The sequence below is a fragment of the Camellia sinensis genome, chromosome 4, assembly GCF_055761805.1.
Source record: "Camellia sinensis isolate YWXY chromosome 4, ASM5576180v1, whole genome shotgun sequence".
Classification (NCBI taxonomy): domain Eukaryota; kingdom Viridiplantae; phylum Streptophyta; class Magnoliopsida; order Ericales; family Theaceae; genus Camellia; species Camellia sinensis.
Window position 1 is genome coordinate 11,134,734 of NC_138964.1, and position 17,964 is coordinate 11,152,697.

Consider the following 17,964-nt stretch of genomic DNA (forward strand, 5'->3'; position numbering starts at 1 on the left):
ACAAATAGATCTTTTCTTTTCTTAATTCAATTAAAATAAATGAATTCAATTAGCACAGTAGAGTGTCCTTTATATAAGATTAACATAGAAGTTTGTAGATAGATTAATCTCACACTCCTATAATCCCTTTCAAAAGAATTTTGTCGATTAGGAAAGTAACATTGACTCACCTTTGTTCTCAACTTTGTGAATTAGGAGTTCGTTCAATATGAACTTAGAATTCAATCAGAATATATTTCTATATTATTAATTTTTCTTGTGACTTTACTTGTAGCACACTAGAGTGTCCTTAATATAATTGGTACATGACTCTCACACCCCTAGAAGAGCCTTTCATATTTTTAGTTTATGTATCTTCCTATAGATAAATGTACACCCAATATAATTATAGAGTAAAATTGATGTCAACATGTGATTGATTGAATTGGGTTTATCATAGAGTAAAGTTGCTCCTGTTGACATTTATTTATTTATTTTTAAGTAATAGTTATATCCCTCCATAATTGTGACGTTGTTAGTGGTTATGATGGTGATCAAATTTATTAGAGAAGTTGAATATAATCAGTTGATGGGGAACTCAACATGAAAGTGAAAGTTCAACAATAAAATGATTGCGACAGTCATGTTAATAGCTCCTCTACAATCATTTTTGTCATGACTCGTGAGAAAATGTCATTCCTTTTCCTGATAAGGAGATGTAGATGGTTTAAGAAAACATAAAATTTTAAAGATTATATGTTCTTCAATAAACTTAAGGGTTATTTCCTCTTTTGGTCTAGGACTATTAAGGCAACCCAAATGGGGTCATTTGAAAGATCTGCATAGAGCGATAAAGTTGTGTGAGCCGACTTTAGTATCCGGAGATTCTACTGTGATCCCGCTTGGGAACTATTACGTATATGATTTTTCATTTGTCTAGTTGAGGATGTTTTGTGAAGTCTAGTCCTTTACTTTTCCAGCAAAGATAATCTTTTGATTGGCAATCATGATTGATTAGCATACTACGTGTATTTGATCTATTAAGACTTCTTCAAGGCCTAAACTAATGCCCCATGACCCCTGGAATTCTGTTACTCTTGGCCTGAAGAGTGACCTTATACATATACATAACTACATTATGGTTTTTGGTTTTGTATCATCATATTTTACTTGATTTTATGATTTTATCCATGTACTATTGATGTAACAGAGGGCCTTTCTTTTCTTTCTTTCTTTTATTCTTCTTCTTCTTCTTGAATCTGTCCCGCGAATTTATAGAATCTGTCCTGCGATCTCCGCTCGAGCGCCTAACATCCCGCTCGAGCGACTTCAGCAAAATATGCGAGTGATATAACAGAGGTCCGCTCGAGCGCTAGAGAACCCGCTCGAGCGCGAAATCACACAGCTCAGTACTTTCACAGGCGACCAAAACTTCTGGAACTAGGGATTCTCCGCTCGAGCGGACAGGCAACTTGGAATGCATTTTTACATTTTGCTTCAGGGGCGCTGCCCCTCGACCCCGCCGTGGTGCTGCCCCAGACCCGCCAAGGGGTGCTGCCCCCTGGACCCCCGCGAGCAGACCGGGCAGCTTGATCCCCGTCATAATCAGCGAAGTGGCAATCTTGAAAGCATTAGCATCACAAACTTCTCTGAAAGGCACAATTCGGGTTGGATTCGCATCTAAACACTCATAGCCTCACTGAAATAAAAATGCGAAAATAAATACAACTGAAAGGAGTTTTGTCAAACGGGGTTGCCAAGAATAAAACCTAACAATCTCCCCCTTTGGGAATGCCGTGACAAAACACACCTAACAAATAAAATCCTAAACACCCCAACCCATTACAGCCAACAGAAGCCAACTTCTTTCTCAAGGTCATGATCTGCAAAACAGTTATTAGTGCCACAATCTCCAAAACAACTATTAGTCCCACAAGAGTATATAAAAAAACAATAGACATATGACACGATTTTCTTGAAACATGAGATAAACTAAGACTCATGAAAAACAACTCTCAAACAACAAAAGCAAGATCATAAACCACACAAGCAATGATATGACGATGTAAATACCAAGAACATACAAGAAGGAAATAATTAGCAAACAGTGCATAGCAATTTGCAAATCAATTAAAGCCAATCCCCCTTACCGAACATATCAAAGTGTTCATGCTAAATAACTCTTGCAATGAAAAACCAAACTCCCTTACCAACCCAAATCAAGATGAACCAAACTCCCCCTCACTAAAAGCAACCACAAACACTGAAAACAGTGAACAAGAAGAAAACGATAAAAATAATATGGTGGAGCAAACAAGGAATTTCAGATTAATACCTTAAAACACATAAGATTATCCAAGAAGTACAATTACTTGTAAACACAATGTGCACAGTCTGTAGAAAATTCCTCATGCAAGAAAGTGATGCATTATGTGAAAAGCATAGATCCCATGAGAAAAGTGTGTGTGTGACTCTTGAAGTTCGACAAACACTAGATTCAATCCTAGTAGTGATATGAAAGCTGGACCTTTGGTAAGAGAATCTAAGCACAACAAAGGAAAGTCAAACCACTAGGAATCAAGAGGTATTTGGTGAGTAAAGGCAGAGGCCCCCCTCAATCAATGAATCTTTTCTTTTTCTTTTTTTTCTTTCTTTTGCATATTTTTTCTTTTTCTTTTTCTTTTTATTTTTCTATTTCTTTTTCTTTTGCACAATCATTGGCGGCTGAAACACTCAAGAGTATGGAAACCAAACCAGAGAAGCATGGATATAATAAGGATGGCCTGGTTGGTGACTCTGAGGTAGCCTTTTCCTCATGGCTAGACTGCAAAGAATTAAGGGGAAAGCCATGGAGATGCAAAAAGATGGAAGGTGGTTAAGAGACTCAACATCACCCATGATATGCTAGTATAGGTCAATTCCTCTAGAAACGCAAAAGATCAATGACAGAAGTCCATAGAGAAAAAAAATAATCACTAAGGCGGAAGACTCCAAAATTTGCTAATCCAAGAGTGTGTACAGAATGAGACATACTAATCAAAAACACACACTCCAAAACGAATAATGACCACATAAAGCACACATATATTAACATGTAATGGATATTCTCATCAAATCCAATATGCACCAAGGACCACTCAAAAATTTCAAGCTTGCAAAACCATACTAAGAAAATCTTTTTGGAATTTTTTTCTTTTTTTTTTTTCAAAAATAAAGCAAGAAAAAAAAAAATGAGCAAGCACACATTTTTTTTTTCATTAAAAACAACACACAAAAACCCAAAAGCTAAAACAAATAAACAAATTAACACAAGTCAAGTTTTCTCACCCAAACTGCTTTAGTACGAACAGAGTTGTGAGAATTGCGGTTCTTGGGTGGTGTCTTGACGTTGTGGTTCCTTTCCCATGCAATAGGAACCCGTCTCGACATGGTTTCCAACTTCCTATTCCTAGGTCTAGGAAAATACACTCTCCCATGAAATTTATAACAATAAGGGCGAATATGACCATATATACCACAATGATGACAAATAAAAACATGGTGTACCTTCTTTTCTTTTACCTTACCAACTCTAGGAAGTTTGAGAAGTCCATCCTTACGTTGAATTTTTTGTTCTCCCTTTCCTTGAGTTCTTGTATCATGAGATGTTGAAGCACTCTGTTTTTGCCCTTTCTTACCACCAAAGCCAATGCCATTCTTGTCAGAACAGATTTGTTGAGACCCAATGATATTGTCCAAAGTCTTTGATCCTTTGTTCCAAAGACCAATGGTAACCATGGTACACTTGAGCTCTTCCTCTTTCTTGATCATTAGTTCTTCCAAAGCAACTTGTGACATCTCGAGAGATTCAATCTTTTCTTCATACATGGCATGGGTTTGCAGTAGCTCATTCCTCTCTGTCTCACAAGTCAACAGTTTTGCACAAAGAACTTGTCGGTCATCAGCTACCTTGATGGCATTAATCCTGGCCTCGGAAATCTCCTCCTTCAGTTTGACATTCTCACTTTAACATGCTTTGAGTTTCTTTGTGAGTTTGTCATTCAATTTGAATAAGTTAAGAGACTCCTTATACAACTTTTCATAAGCTTGCTCAAGCTCTTCATAATCACTCTCCGAGGATTCATCATCAGTGATATTCTCAACTGACCTCTTCGGAGAATCTGTTTGTCCTTCAGCTTCGAAAGCCGCCGTGAAAGCAAGGAATTGTTTATGTCCCTCTTCGCCTTGGTCTTCGTTGTCACTTTCATCAGATTCTGATTCATCATCCCAAGTGATAGCGAGGGCTTTCTTCTTTTTCAAACGAGTGGGGCATTCTGAAGCAAAGTGGCCATATCCTTGGCATTCATAGTATTAGACTCTTTCAGAGTTTCCTTGTATCTTTCCTTTCTCTTTCTTGGCTATAGAATTAATTTTGAGTTTATCTTTGCCTTTAGATTTATGAGTATGTGTAGATTCCAAAAGATTAGGATTCTTTTTCAAAAAAGATTTTTTAAATTGTTTAACAAAAGCAGCTGTAATCTTGGAATCTATCTCACAATCCTCATCAGAATCCTCTCCCACTCTATGAGCACTACTAAAAGCAATATCTTTTTATTTCTTTTTGAAATTCCTGTGTGCCTCATAAGTTTAGAGATTTCCAACCAACTGATCCAGCTTGAGGTTATCAACATCTTGAGCCTCCTCAATAGCCGTAACTCTTGGTTGGAACCGATCGGGCAAGGATCTCAAAATTTTTCCCATAACTTTGGATTTTGGAATTTTTTCCACCTAAATTGAAGCTAGAATTTACAATGTCACTCAACTTCACATAAAATTCATCAAAGGTCTCACTATCTTTCATTGAAAAGTTTTCAAAACTAGACGTGAGCCTTTAAAGTTTTGAGCGTTTAACAGAAGGAGTGCCCTCATAAATAGTTTGTAAGATATCTCAAGCCTCTTTTGCGACTTCACAATTACAAATACGACTAAATTCTTCAGTTGTGACAACGCAAAAGAGAGAATTGATGGCTTTACTATTCCAGCTACTATTATGGTAATCAATTGTGTCCCACTTATCAATTGGTTTGGGGATTGTAACTCCATCAACGGTAATTGTTGGTTCGGTCCATCCATACATGACAGATTGCCAACCTTTTTCATCAATAGATTTTAAAAATGATCTCATCCAAGCTTTCTAAAAAGAATAATTGGATCCGTCAAGCAGGGGTGGTCGAACCATAGAATTTTCTTCACGAATTGTATCCATTATCACAAATCAAACAAGATCCCGTTCTAAAAGAATTTTTTTTAAAAAAAAATAGAACGACCTGCTCTGATACCAATTGAAAAATCTAGAAATCCCCCAGATATTGATTTGTGATTATGTAACAATTTTAAGCAGTATATAACAATCCCCAATCAACACAATGAAGACACATCAACACAATGATTTTAACGTGGAAAAAACCACAATTGGACACCTCCAACTGTGATTAAAAAATCACGGGCAACAGCCACAAAACAATCCACTAAGAAGATTTAAAGGAATTACATAGGTATACTCTCAATTATCTAGCTAATCCACGCCTAATTGAACCAACCTCTATGTGCCTCTTCCAACCCGTCTTCACCTCGGAATTGTCTTTACGATGAGCCACCCCGGAATCCACCGAAGCTTCAGGCTCGAATTCTTCAGAATCCACCGAAGAACAACTATCTCTTTTGTGGAACAAACAAAACCTTTGATGTATACTCTTTAAAACATGAGTTGAATACCCAATCAAAACATCAAAGAAAACTCACAAAGTATCCCCAGATATAAACCCTAGAGCCCAAAAAGAAGATCTGGAGTAGTAATCCTAAAATTTGACCCAACATGCGAATTTATAGAATCTGTCCTGCGATCTCCGCTCGAGCGCCCAACATCCCGCTCAAGCAGCTTCAGCAAAATATGCGCGTGATATAACAGAGGTCCGCTCGAGCGCTAGAGAACCCGCTCAAGCGTGAAATCACACAGCTCAGTACTTTTACAGGCGACCAAAACTTCTGGAACCAGGGATTCTCCACTCAAGCGGGGTAATGTCCGCTCGAGCGAACAAGCAACTTGGAATGCATTTTTACATTTTGCTTCGGGGGCGCTGCCCCTCGACCCCGCCGTGGCGCTACCCCAGACCCGCCAAGGGGTGCTGCCCTCTGGACCCCCGCGAGCTAACCGGGCAGCTCGATCCCCGTTATAATCAGCGAAGTGGCAATCTTAAAAGCATTAGCATCACAAACTTCTCTGAAATACACAATTCGGGTTGGATTCGCATCTAAACACTCATAGCCTCACTGAAATAAAAATGCGAAAATAAATACAACTGAAAGGAGTTTTGTCAAACGGGGTTGCCAAGAATAAAACCTAACAAAGACCTTTAAATCATACAATGTATATTAGAAATTTTGCACTTCATAAACAATTTAAATTTAAGCAGGAAAGGAAGATGTGGTTTGAGAAGAAACTGTGAATAGGCAGTTATAGAAAAGACAATAATATAAGTGCAAAGGGAGAGGAAGGCGTGATTTGAGAAGAAACCGTGAACAGGTAGTTATAGAGAAATGTGGATAACTACACAGAATTTTAGATGATGACACAATTATTTTTATCTTCAATGAATGTGTGCGTATGTAGGAAATTTGAATCTTTTCCTATTAGTTGGTTGGCACACCTCATGTGTGCTTCCACTTCTACTAATTAGTAGTTGTTTGTTGAGGGTAAGGGATATAAAGCCTTGTGCATTCATGATCCACCTTTCGCAGAGATTAGTGGAGAAAAATAACTGCATTTACTACTCATTTTATAATTATTGTTATTATTTTAAGATTCTATTTACTAGTTAAACAGCAAGAGTTGTTGGGAGCAATGGGGGTTCAGTGGAGAAAATATCTCACTTGTCTTTTGTTTATGACACGATCATTTTTTGTGGACCGAACACGGAGGAGTTAAGGCATTTGTATTATGTGAAGGTTTGATTTGAGGAAGCTGTACAGGTTTTAAAGATGTTTGTGGGCCAAAGTGAATTGATTCTAGCAGGAGAGGTTCAAAATGTGTTGAGGTTGGTGTATTCAATGCATTTTTTTTTTTTTTTTGGATCTGTTAAGGGGCTATATGCTTAGTTAAATCCTCCCAAGGGTCTATTTGATTAGAAATAAATAAACGTAGAGAAGTGAAAGTGAAAGTGAAAGAAAATATTTATATATTAAAAAAAAATAGTGAAGTGAACTGAAAGGAAAGAAATACAAAATAACAATGCACTTTTCTCTGTCTCTCTCTCTCACACACACACACAAAAAATTCAAGGAAATACAAAATAATTTTGTCAAATTTTCCCACATTGTGTTTAAATAGAAAATGTGATTGACGCAAGCTTGATAAAAGAATTTCTGATCTTGGAGCAACAACAATAATTGAAAGAGGTCTGGGAGATGATTAGCAGCACTCTTTAGGGTAAGATTAACTTAGATCCTTGAGTATTTGACAAGATTCTATCCTAAAACCCTTTAACTCTATCAACCAATATAGGGTGCAGTGCATTGCAATATTCATCTAATTGGCTAGTTTCTTAAGCTCATAATATAATCTTTAATTAAGATTTGACAAATAGTTGATGGCAGTTACTTCTTAGACTATATGGTATGGCTGTTTTCTACTAAATCACACATTGCAAAAACCTTGGTACTGTTTAAGTTTTAAACTCTTGAGTTTTTGAAATGTTTTTATTGAAATTGTGGTTGATTTGATTTATTTAATAGCTGGTCAACACTGAAGACGTTCTCGTCGTGGCTTTTCTATGTGTTTGGTAATAGTTACTATTAAACTTTTTGTAAATAGATATTGTTAGACTCTTATATTCATTATCTTATTTGTTCTCTGTAGCTAATTGTGAAGGAAATAATATGTTGTGCAACCTGGTCAAGGCCTGACTGAGAAGTCTCACAAGTTGAAGAAGACGAATGACTGGATTGATCCCTGATGCAGTGACCTACATGTAAGAATTTAACAATAGGATGAGATGGAGACCCCCTTATACCATATCCGAAGTTGCATCAATAGCACGTGATAAAGAGATGGACACCCTAATTTGTTTTGTTAATTAAGATTTTATTTAATTTAGATTTTAATTGTTGGTTTGGATAGTATATGTATTTGTTGGATTATACTATGTTTATGAATTCTTATTTTCTTTTATATGTACAGTTAATAGTTAAGTTTTGTATATGGTTGGAAATTGAATGCTACAGGTTGTGGAGAAATATTTTTGTTGAATGGTTAAGAATTGAATGAATGAATAAATTGATGAATAATTTTGTATATGCACAGGTTACAGGTGGTGCAAAAAATATTACAGAACATATTATAAAAACTAAATGAAATCTTTTGGCAACTAAACAAATATCACAGGTTAGCTTTTGGCTACTAAAATTTTAGTCACCGATTGTAAAAAAGAGACTTTTTGCTACTAAATTTTTAGTTGTCATTTCTCAAAAAGTGAAACTTTTGGCTACTAAACTTTTAGTCACCAATTGTAAAAAAGAAACTTTTGACTACTAAATTTTTAGTCGCCCATTCTCAAAAGTGAAATCTTTGGTCACCAAATAGTTAGTCGCCAAACATGCATCTTAATTGGCTACTAAATAATTTACTCGCTAAAAGTAGAAAATATATATATTTAATTATTTTAAAAAAATATATGGCGACTAAAGTTTTAGTCGCCGATAGGTCACTTTTGGCTATCAAAAATATTTTAGTCGCCGATTGTCTTCCCCGATGAACTATTGGCAACTAAATTGGCGACCAAATATATTAGTCGCCAAAAATAATTGGCAACTAAAATAAGGCATTTGGCGACTAAAATTGTAGTGTTTGAGTTATTATCTTTGAGAGATACATGATTGACTTGATCATCGGAGTGTCTCTGGGTGGACGAGTCACCGTAGTATTTATTGTCTTCTTGTATGCAGGTGTTGGGTTTAATCTATTCTTCTGTGTGCTCTACAACTGAGTTCCTTAGATCTCGACAGGAAGATCTGATTGGTTGTGAGATCGGAAATCAACACCCATAGATTTAAAACCCCACAAAGACCCATCTGCTAAAGGCAAAGTAGAGGCCAAAATAGTAAACTTACAAAACAAATCGTAGAACCAAATTGGTGGTCAAGAGAGAGAGTTGTAGAGGTGAAGATCCAAACAATCGGTGAAGAGAGATGTCAATGAGAACCGATCTGGAAAGATGTGTGTAGGAAAGAGCAAGACAGATATAGCGAGACAGAGACAGATAGAGAAACAGATACAAAGAAAGAGACATATGAAAATAAATAGAGAAACAGATATACAAATCCCTTACCTAGATGACGATGGCAATGCAGAAATAGACGATGGCGAGGTAAAGACGAACGCCGGTGTTGACGGTAGAGAGGAGAGGACAATGAGCGGTGATGTTGACGGTGAAAAGGCAAGGTGAATGGTGCGATTCAGAAGGCGAATTCAATTAGGTGCGATATTTGTGAAATATAGGGTTTGAATATGTTTTAATTTGTTTTCCCTACAATAGTGTTGGTCGGCCAAAATTACACTGCAGAGCAAAACGACGTCGTTTTGACATCTGCGACCAAATTCCATCAGTCGCTAAAAGATTTTAGTCTCTTGCTCAATTTTTCACCTTCCCGCATATATTTTTGGCGACTAATATGTCAAATTAGTCGTAGAAAATCACTTTTGTCCAACTAAATCACTTTAGTCAGTAAAAGTTAGAACTTTTAGCTACCAATTTCAAATTAGTCACAGAAAAGTGATTTTTTTACAACTAAAATTTTTTTAATTGGCAAATTGATCGACAAAAGTGTAATTTCCTATAGTGAGGAATAATGTAGATTTTAGTTTGATGTGTTCTAGGTTTTATTTATTTATTTATTTATTATTTTTTGTAAGGTGTGCACCTAGATTTTTTGTTTCCTAAAGGCGTATACACAAAAAATTTATTTGTAAGATTTGATGTTTGTATTAATAATGATAAGATTGTAATAAAAATTTAATCCATTCACTGTGTGGACACAATAAATGATGTGGAAAAATAGAATTAGCCTTGATTAATGTGTCATGTTTCATGTTTCATTAATAAAGTAGCTTTTTTTTGCTGAAAAAAAAAAATAAATAAATAAAATGTAGCAGTTTTCCTATCGCTATATAGATTAAGGTTACATCAAACTTAACCATTGTTCCCAACGAGAAGTGAGTTTTTTCGTGCATAGATTAAGGTTAGTGAATTGAGTTTTGAGGACGTCTAGTTGCATACAAGGATCTTAAAAGAAAAGTACATACACTCTTGAGTGCTCATGGCGTCTTGTGATAATGAAAGTCATGCAACCAAATTTGTGGAAATACTACAAGAAACGGCAGCAGCAGCAGCAAGAGAAGAAGAAGAAGAAGAAGGAGGAGGAGGAGGAGAAGGAGAAGAAACAGGAGGAGAAGGAAAACAAGGAAGAGGAGGAGGTAAGGTTACATGTCGTTATCATCAATTGCCATATAATTTTCCTCTTCATCGTTGTTTCTCGTTTATTTCCTTTCTCAATCTCGTTACTTTCCTTGGTGGGTTCACTTATTTTATTGGGTAGAAAGCACTTTATCTTGTGGTTTTAGACTAGTGCATATTTGAATATATGCAGATATCTCCAATGAATTTGGATTGCAACTGTTATCTTTTTAATCTAAATAAAAGAGAGGTGTGGTACATGCGCCCAATGAGCATGCATGTATGGCTCCGATTGATAATTTTTCCTAAAAAAATAATTTGTCCAAAAAACCAAAATGACCTCATCCTTCACTATATAAGAAAATGATATCAAATGACTTCTTGTTACTCACCAAAAGTGTCTTAGTGAAGTGGAAAAACACACCAAGGATCCTCTAGAGTGAAATTTTTCTAAAGTTTCCTAGAGTGCTACATTGTGTGATTGAGATTTACTGGCAAGTCACATCAATTTTTCTGATGTGACTTGCCAGTAAATCTCAACCACACAATGTAACACTTTAGGAAACTTTAGAAAAAAATCACTTTAGAGGATCCTTGCTCGGAAAAACATCCTACAGCCCCTCTCTCTCTCTCTCTCTCTCTCTCCCTCTCTTTAATTTTACTTTTTTCATTTGTTTAATTTTCTTTCTACTCTATTGTGCTAGTTGTATCTCTTATTTATTTATTTTATTTTTTTAATTTGTTTAATTTTTGTTCTATTTTATTGTGCCAGATAACTGTATTTTTTTCTTTTTTCTTTTTTAGTTTTATTCTTTTGTTTAAATCATATAATTATTTTAATCTAATTTTAAATTTTTAACCCACTTTGTTATTTAATAATATTTTAAAATAAACAAATATATATAACAAACTAAATCATAAAAATTTAGGAAAGCATTATTCTCACTCCACTTTATTTTAAATACACTCATTTTTTTTTTTTTTGTTCTTACTATATATGTATTTAAAATAGAGTATATTTGGAACAAAGTAAAGTGAGAATAATGGCTCTCAAAATTTATTGCCATAAAATTACCTTGTTTAATAATATTTTGAATTAAACATATATATTTTTAGGCTCTGAACCGTCTTCAGCCTATATTTGGGATAGTCTGGGATAGTTCTGTCCATTGGGTCCACTTTTGGACCCCTTTTCGATAGTCCGAATCGTTCACATTCTAGAATTTCTTAAGTACATCATCCCTGTAAAAAATTACGTTGATTGGACTTTTTTAGGAGCCGTTAATTTTCTTACCATTCATTCTTCTTTTTTTTCAAATGAAAGTTTATTCGAATACATAATATTTGTTATCCAATTGACGTGATTTTTTACATGGATGATGTACTCTACACCATAATTGACACCTCCTCCCCTTACAATGCAATTCTGGGAAGACCATGGCGGCATGCAATGGGGGTTGTTTCCTCAACATTGCACCAGTTGCTGCGATTCCCAACAGAGCATGGGATAGAGGAGGTTAGAGGGGATCAAGTGCAGGCAAAGAATTGTTCCATGGTAGCAATGAAATCTACCTGCAATATTCGGGAAGCAAAACCAGCAGAGGTTGAGGATGAAGACAGGGAAGTCCTGAAGGACGTCGGCAAAAAACCAACCGAGAAGAGTGAGGAAACCCTGAAGAAAGTCCTTGTCTAGCAAGGGGACGAATAGCGCTTTTTCCTTCTTGGCTCGGGCTTGGTTGAGGAAGAAGAAAAAGAACTAAAGGCGTTCTTGAGAACAAACATTGAGGTGTTTGCCTGGACGCCTTATGAGATGCCTGGCATTGACCCCGAGGTCACTTGCCACAAACTGAATGTGGACAGGTCAGCCAAACCTATAATCCAACGAGCCAGAAGGCCGATGTTGACGCACGTTGAGGCAATAGAAGAAGAAGTGGACAGACTTCTGGAGGCCAGAGTCATTCGAGAGGTAAGTTACCCGACATGGCTATCAAATACAGTTGTTGTGAAGAAAAAGAATGAAAAGTGGAGGGTCTGTGTGGACTTTACTAGCCTAAACAAGGCTTGTCCCAAAGACAGCTTCCCATTACCTAAGATTGGCCAACTGGTGGATGCCACTTCAGGGCATGGAAGGATGAGCTTCCTGGATGCTTACAGGGGGTACCGTCAGATAGCTATGTACCCGCTAGATGAGGAAAAGATTGCATTCATCAACCTCAAAAGGGCTATACTGCTACAGAGTGATGTCTTTTGGATTAAAAAATGCAAGAGCAACTTACCAGAGATTGGTAACTAAGATGTTCAGACATCTAATTGGCAGAACAGTGGAAGTTTACATCGATGACATGGTCATGAAAACCAAGGAACCTGAAGGTTATCTGGCCGACCTAAAGGCAGTTTTTGACATCTTTAAAACATATGGGCTCCGACTCAATTCATCGAAGTGTGCATTTGGAGTTGGGTCTGGTAAGTTCTTAGGATATTTGGTAAGCAGAAGGGGTATTGAGGCAAGCCCAGATCAGATCGAGGCTATCTTAGAACTGAAGAGCCAACATCGGCAAAACAAGTACAGATGTTGACTGGAAGGGCTGCAACATTGAACAGATTCATAAACAGAAGTTCTGACAAATGTAAGCCTTTCTTCAGCTTAGTAAAGAAAGTCATAAACTTCTTATAGACTGACGAATGCGAAGCCGCCTTGACCAACTTAAGGAAGTATTTGACCACAGCTCTAGTTCTCTCAAATCCAGTACCTGGAGATGAGCTGTTCTTATACTTGGAAGTTTCAGAACATGCAGTAAGTGCAGTGGTAATCCGAGAAGAAAAGAGAGAACAAATGGCTGTTTACTACGTAAGTAAAACCCTTGCAGATGCAGAGACCATATATCTACCCTTGGAGAAGTTAACACTGGCTTTAGTAATGGCTTCCAAGAAACTGAATCATTACTTTCAAGACCACAAAATTGTAGTGTTAACTGAACACCCCTTGAAGTCCCTCTTGCAGCAAGGAGATCTGACAAGCAGAATATCCAGATAGGCAGTGGCCTTGGGTCAATATAACTTGGAATTCAGACCCAGAACAGTAAACAAAGGCCAAGTTTTGGCCAACTTCGTGGCCGAGTTCACACCAAGTTCCATCACACATCAGATTCCATTGAGCCAAGGTGTGCGCTGTCCAGGTGAGCAAGAAAAAACCCAACATGGGACAACAGAGCAAAGGAACACAGAGAAACTCAGGCCCTGCAGTATTTATATCGGCAACTTTTTCCGGTTATTTGTGGATGGGAGTTCAAACCGACAAGGAGCGGGGGCAGAAGTAGTACTAGTATCACCAGATGGGCAAATACTAGAACAATCCATTCGTTTGGGGTTTAAGGCCTCAAACAATGATGCAGAGTATGAAGCGCTGATCGCAGGACTAAAGCTGGTAGCAGCCATGGAAGCCGACGAGGTAATAGTCTTTTGTGACTCCTAGCTTATAGTCAATCAGGCAACATGGGGATTTGCAACCCGAGATGAACGTATGTCGGCCTACGCAAAGGAAGTAGGCAGACTGGTAGCCTTATTTCAAAATTGCAGACTACATCAGGTAAGCCGAGATGACAACAGCCATGCCGATGCTCTAGCCAACCTGGCTAGTGCAATGAAGCCTGGTGAGGCAAGAATAATAATGGTTGACTACTTGTCAAGTCCAAGCATAAAACCACTGAGCACAAAGTGGGAAGCAATGTGTGTGGAGATGGAACCAAGTTGGATGGATACAATAGTAGCATTCCTTAAAGAAAGAAAATTGCCAGACGACCGTAAAGAAGCGCACAAGATCAGACTGAAGTCGGCAAGATTTAGTTTGACAGTAGAAGGCCATCTCTACAGAAGATCTTTTACTGGACCCCTTCTGAGGTGTGTGCATCTTGCCCAGGTTGAAGACTTTCTGTACGAAATACATGAAGGAGTATGTGGAAGCCACGCCGTGGGCAGGTCACTTGCTCATAGGGCCATTACACAGGGGTATTGGTGGCCCTACATGCAGAAAGATGCTGAAACCTATGTCAAGAAGTATGAGAAGTGCCAAAGGTTTGCACTCATGATACACCAACTAGCAACAGACTTGAACCCAGCGTCTAGCCCTTGGCCATTTGCCCAATGGGGCATGGATCTTGTTAGAAAACGGTCCCAAGCAACTGGACAAAGGAAGCACCTGCTGGTAGCAACAGATTACTTCACTAAGTGGGTAGAGGTTGAACCCCTTGCCAAGATTTGGGATCTTGATGTGAAGAACTTCATATGGAAGAACATCATTACCAGATTTGGAATCCCAAGAGCAATAATAACTGATAATGGCACACAGTTTGACAGTAAGCTAATCAAGAGCTTCTGTGCAAAGTTCAAAATCAAGAATTATTTTTTCACCTCAAGTTTTTCTCAAAGCAATGAACAAGCAGAAGTATCCAACAAAGTCATCTTGGATGGGATTAAGAAAAGGCTGCAAGCAGCAAAGGGAAAGTGGGTGGATGAACTGCCAAGTGTACTCTGGGCATATCGGACTATGCCGAGAAGATTAACTGGGGGAATCCCCATTTGTCATGGCTTATAGCACAGAACCAGTCATTTTTTGAAGGTCGACATCCCAGGGATCAGAACCCAGGGAGTAGAGAATGGAACTAATGATGTATTTATAGCCCAAGATCTGGATCTGCTAGAAGAGAAAAGGGAGAAAGCAGTAATTCAGCTGGGGACATACCAGCAGCAGCTTGCCAGGGCTTATAATAAGAAGGTGAACCCGCGAGAGTTCCAAGTTGGTGACCTCGTTCTGAGAAAGGTCATTGGAAACAAGAAGGATCCCAGAGAGGGCAAGCTTGGCTCGAATTGATAGGGACCCTATAGAATCATCTCGGTCTTGGGCAATGGGGCATATCGGCTTGAGGACTGTGAAGGCAAAGAATTGCCAAGATCCTAGAATACTTGCAATCTAAAATTTTTCTACCACTAGATTTTCTCATTTTCTAAGATTTCTTTTTATCTTGTTATTAGCAGAAGTAATAAAGTTTTAGCTTGATCTTTGAACTTGTGTAATGTGATTGACCAGATACTTGACGATGTTTCTAAACGAAACATGACGAATAACTTAGACTTATTATATGGCAGAGTAGAACTTTTACTTGCATATAATAGAGTTGAACTGAGTTGATGATGTTTCTAGACGAAACATGATGAATAACTTAGACTTATTATATGGCAGAGTAGAACTTTTACTTGCATATAATAGAGTTGAACTAAGTTGACAATGTTTCTAAACGGAACATAACAAATAACTTAGACTTATTATATGGCAGAGTAAAACTTTTACTTGCATATAATAGAGTTGAACTAAGTTGGGATAACCTGGGCTGGTCAAAATTGGCAGAATTAAACTCAGATCGGCCAGTCTTTATCTGAATCTGACCTCTGCAACAAGGTCAAAGCCCCAGTCTTAAATGAGAACCCAAGTGGAACTTAGGTTCACATTAGGGGGCAGAGGGCTAGGGCTGGAAATTGATGCTTGGAAGATTGGTTTAACACTTGTTAAAATTTAAGTTTACAAGTTGAAGTTAAACCGAGGTCATGTTTAACGCTTGTTGAAACTTAAATTTACAAGTTGAAGTTAAACTGAGGTCATGTTTAGCGCTTGTTGAAACTTAAGTTTACAAGTTGAAGTTAAACTGAGGTTATGTTTAACACTTGTTGAAATTTGTGAGAAATTTACAAGTTGAAGTTAAACTAAGGTTATGTTTAACACTTGAAATTTGTGAAAAATTTACAAGTTGAAGTTACAAGTTGAAGATTAAACTGAGGCTATGATTAAAAGAAAATTGATCTAAACACTTGTTGAAATTTTTTTAAAAAATTTACAAGTTAAGACCAAGGTTGTATTAAAAGAAGTACTTATGTACTTGCCGAGATAAACCATTGGTTTCTATAACCGAGGTATATCACCTTGAGGAAATCGCACAGATAAGATGTATGGTTGAAAGCATGCAAAAATTATTCTAAGCACAGAAACATACAAGAGTCATACAAAGGAAATTGTACTTGCATTCAGAAGAATCAATTCAAAAAGAAGAGGGCACTTCGGCCTACCAACAAGAGCAGTTGTTTAGAAATTACAAAAGTGGCACTTCGGCCAGATCCAAGCTTACATTGATTCAAAAAGTAAGACAAAGTATTAAGTACAAAGCAAAAAGCCAGGACTATTGGGCATCAGTAGTAGGATGGGGCTCCGAAGACATTTGAGAATTATTCTCGGCATCCTTTTCAGCAGAGAGCTCGACATCGATCTCTTTGAGAGTCTGGTCAATGCTCTTGTCGGCAATGTGCATGTCCGATGTTGTTTTCTCAAGAGTGTCATTTTTGGAGACCTCACCCTCCTCGTCCTGAGTCAAGTCTAGGACTTGCTCATTTGAAGTAGGGGACTTGGCCTCAGCAGCCTCCTTCGATTTCCTCACCAAAGCTTCCTCCTCAGACTCAGAATCGTCTTCGGATTGGCTTGGAGTAGGGGGGAATGGCAGGGGGAAGACGTCGGCATTCTTAAGGGGGGAGTCCTCGGGGACGTCACGTTTTTTTAGAGCAGCCATCCAACCAAGGGTAAAGCCCTTGTTGTATGCCTGCTTCACCTAACTCTTGTAGTTCGCCGTGACATCGGCCACCCCTTCATTGTATGCCTTTTCATCTGCGGCCTTGATCTCGGTAGCTTTTGTGGCCAAGGCATCTTGTAGTTCTTTTTGGGCCTTAGCCATCTTTGTCTCGGCCTCTTTCTTTTCAGCCGTGAGGACCTTGGCGATAGCCTCGGCAACGTCCGCTTTTTCTTCGGCCTCATCTTTCGCCTTAACAGCAGCCTCGGCCTGGTCTACCATAGTTTTCATTTTTGCCTCAGCCTTTTTGAGGGTCTTTTGCAAACTAGCTACCTCCCTCATCTTGTCGGCCAACTCTTTCCTCATCTCAAAAGCTTGCATTGAGAAGGAGTGGGCATGCTGAATCGCCTGAAAGAAAATGAACAGAACAAAAGTTAGTAAAATTCTTTGAGTATGAAGGAATAGAGAAAGAAAAATATCAAGTGTGAAAGACTTACTTGAACGGAATGCTGCAACATCAGAGCAAAATTTTCGTATTCATTCATCTTAGCATTACGATTAAGATCTTCGGACAGAAGCAAGGCGGTGGAGAGGGCAACGCCGACCTCAATGTCGTTGGTGCTATCACCGGCCTTAACTAGCTTGTCATCGATTGTGATTGGCGGGGCCCAGGGGAAATCATGTTTTAATGGCCCCGAGGTAGTCGCAGAGGATGACCTCGGCCTCTTTGATTTAGTAGATTCGGATGGTCGGGCCCCGGCGGGCCTCTTCTCTGCAGCTGAAGGGGTCTTCTCACTCTCAGCCAATTTTGAAATTGGCAAGGTGTCCTCAGTATCAATCTGAGTCACCGTTGCCTTAGGCTGAGCCTTCTTGAGTCTTTTTGGCTTTTGCTT

The 17,964-nt window shown here is 38.1% G+C and overlaps 1 protein-coding gene and 1 long non-coding RNA gene across 2 annotated transcripts in view; both read left to right on the top strand.

Annotated features, from left to right (window-relative positions):
• The window catches only part of LOC114314678 (uncharacterized), a 160,233-nt gene that overhangs the window by 92,509 nt on the left and 49,760 nt on the right, over window positions 1-17,964 (top strand). The gene's annotated exons all lie outside the window — the stretch shown is intronic.
• LOC145824487 (uncharacterized) lies at window positions 6,371-8,263 on the top strand. Its single transcript, XR_014366019.1, has 2 exons — window positions 6,371-7,052; window positions 7,874-8,263. It is a non-coding gene; the product is annotated as an uncharacterized LOC145824487 (long non-coding RNA).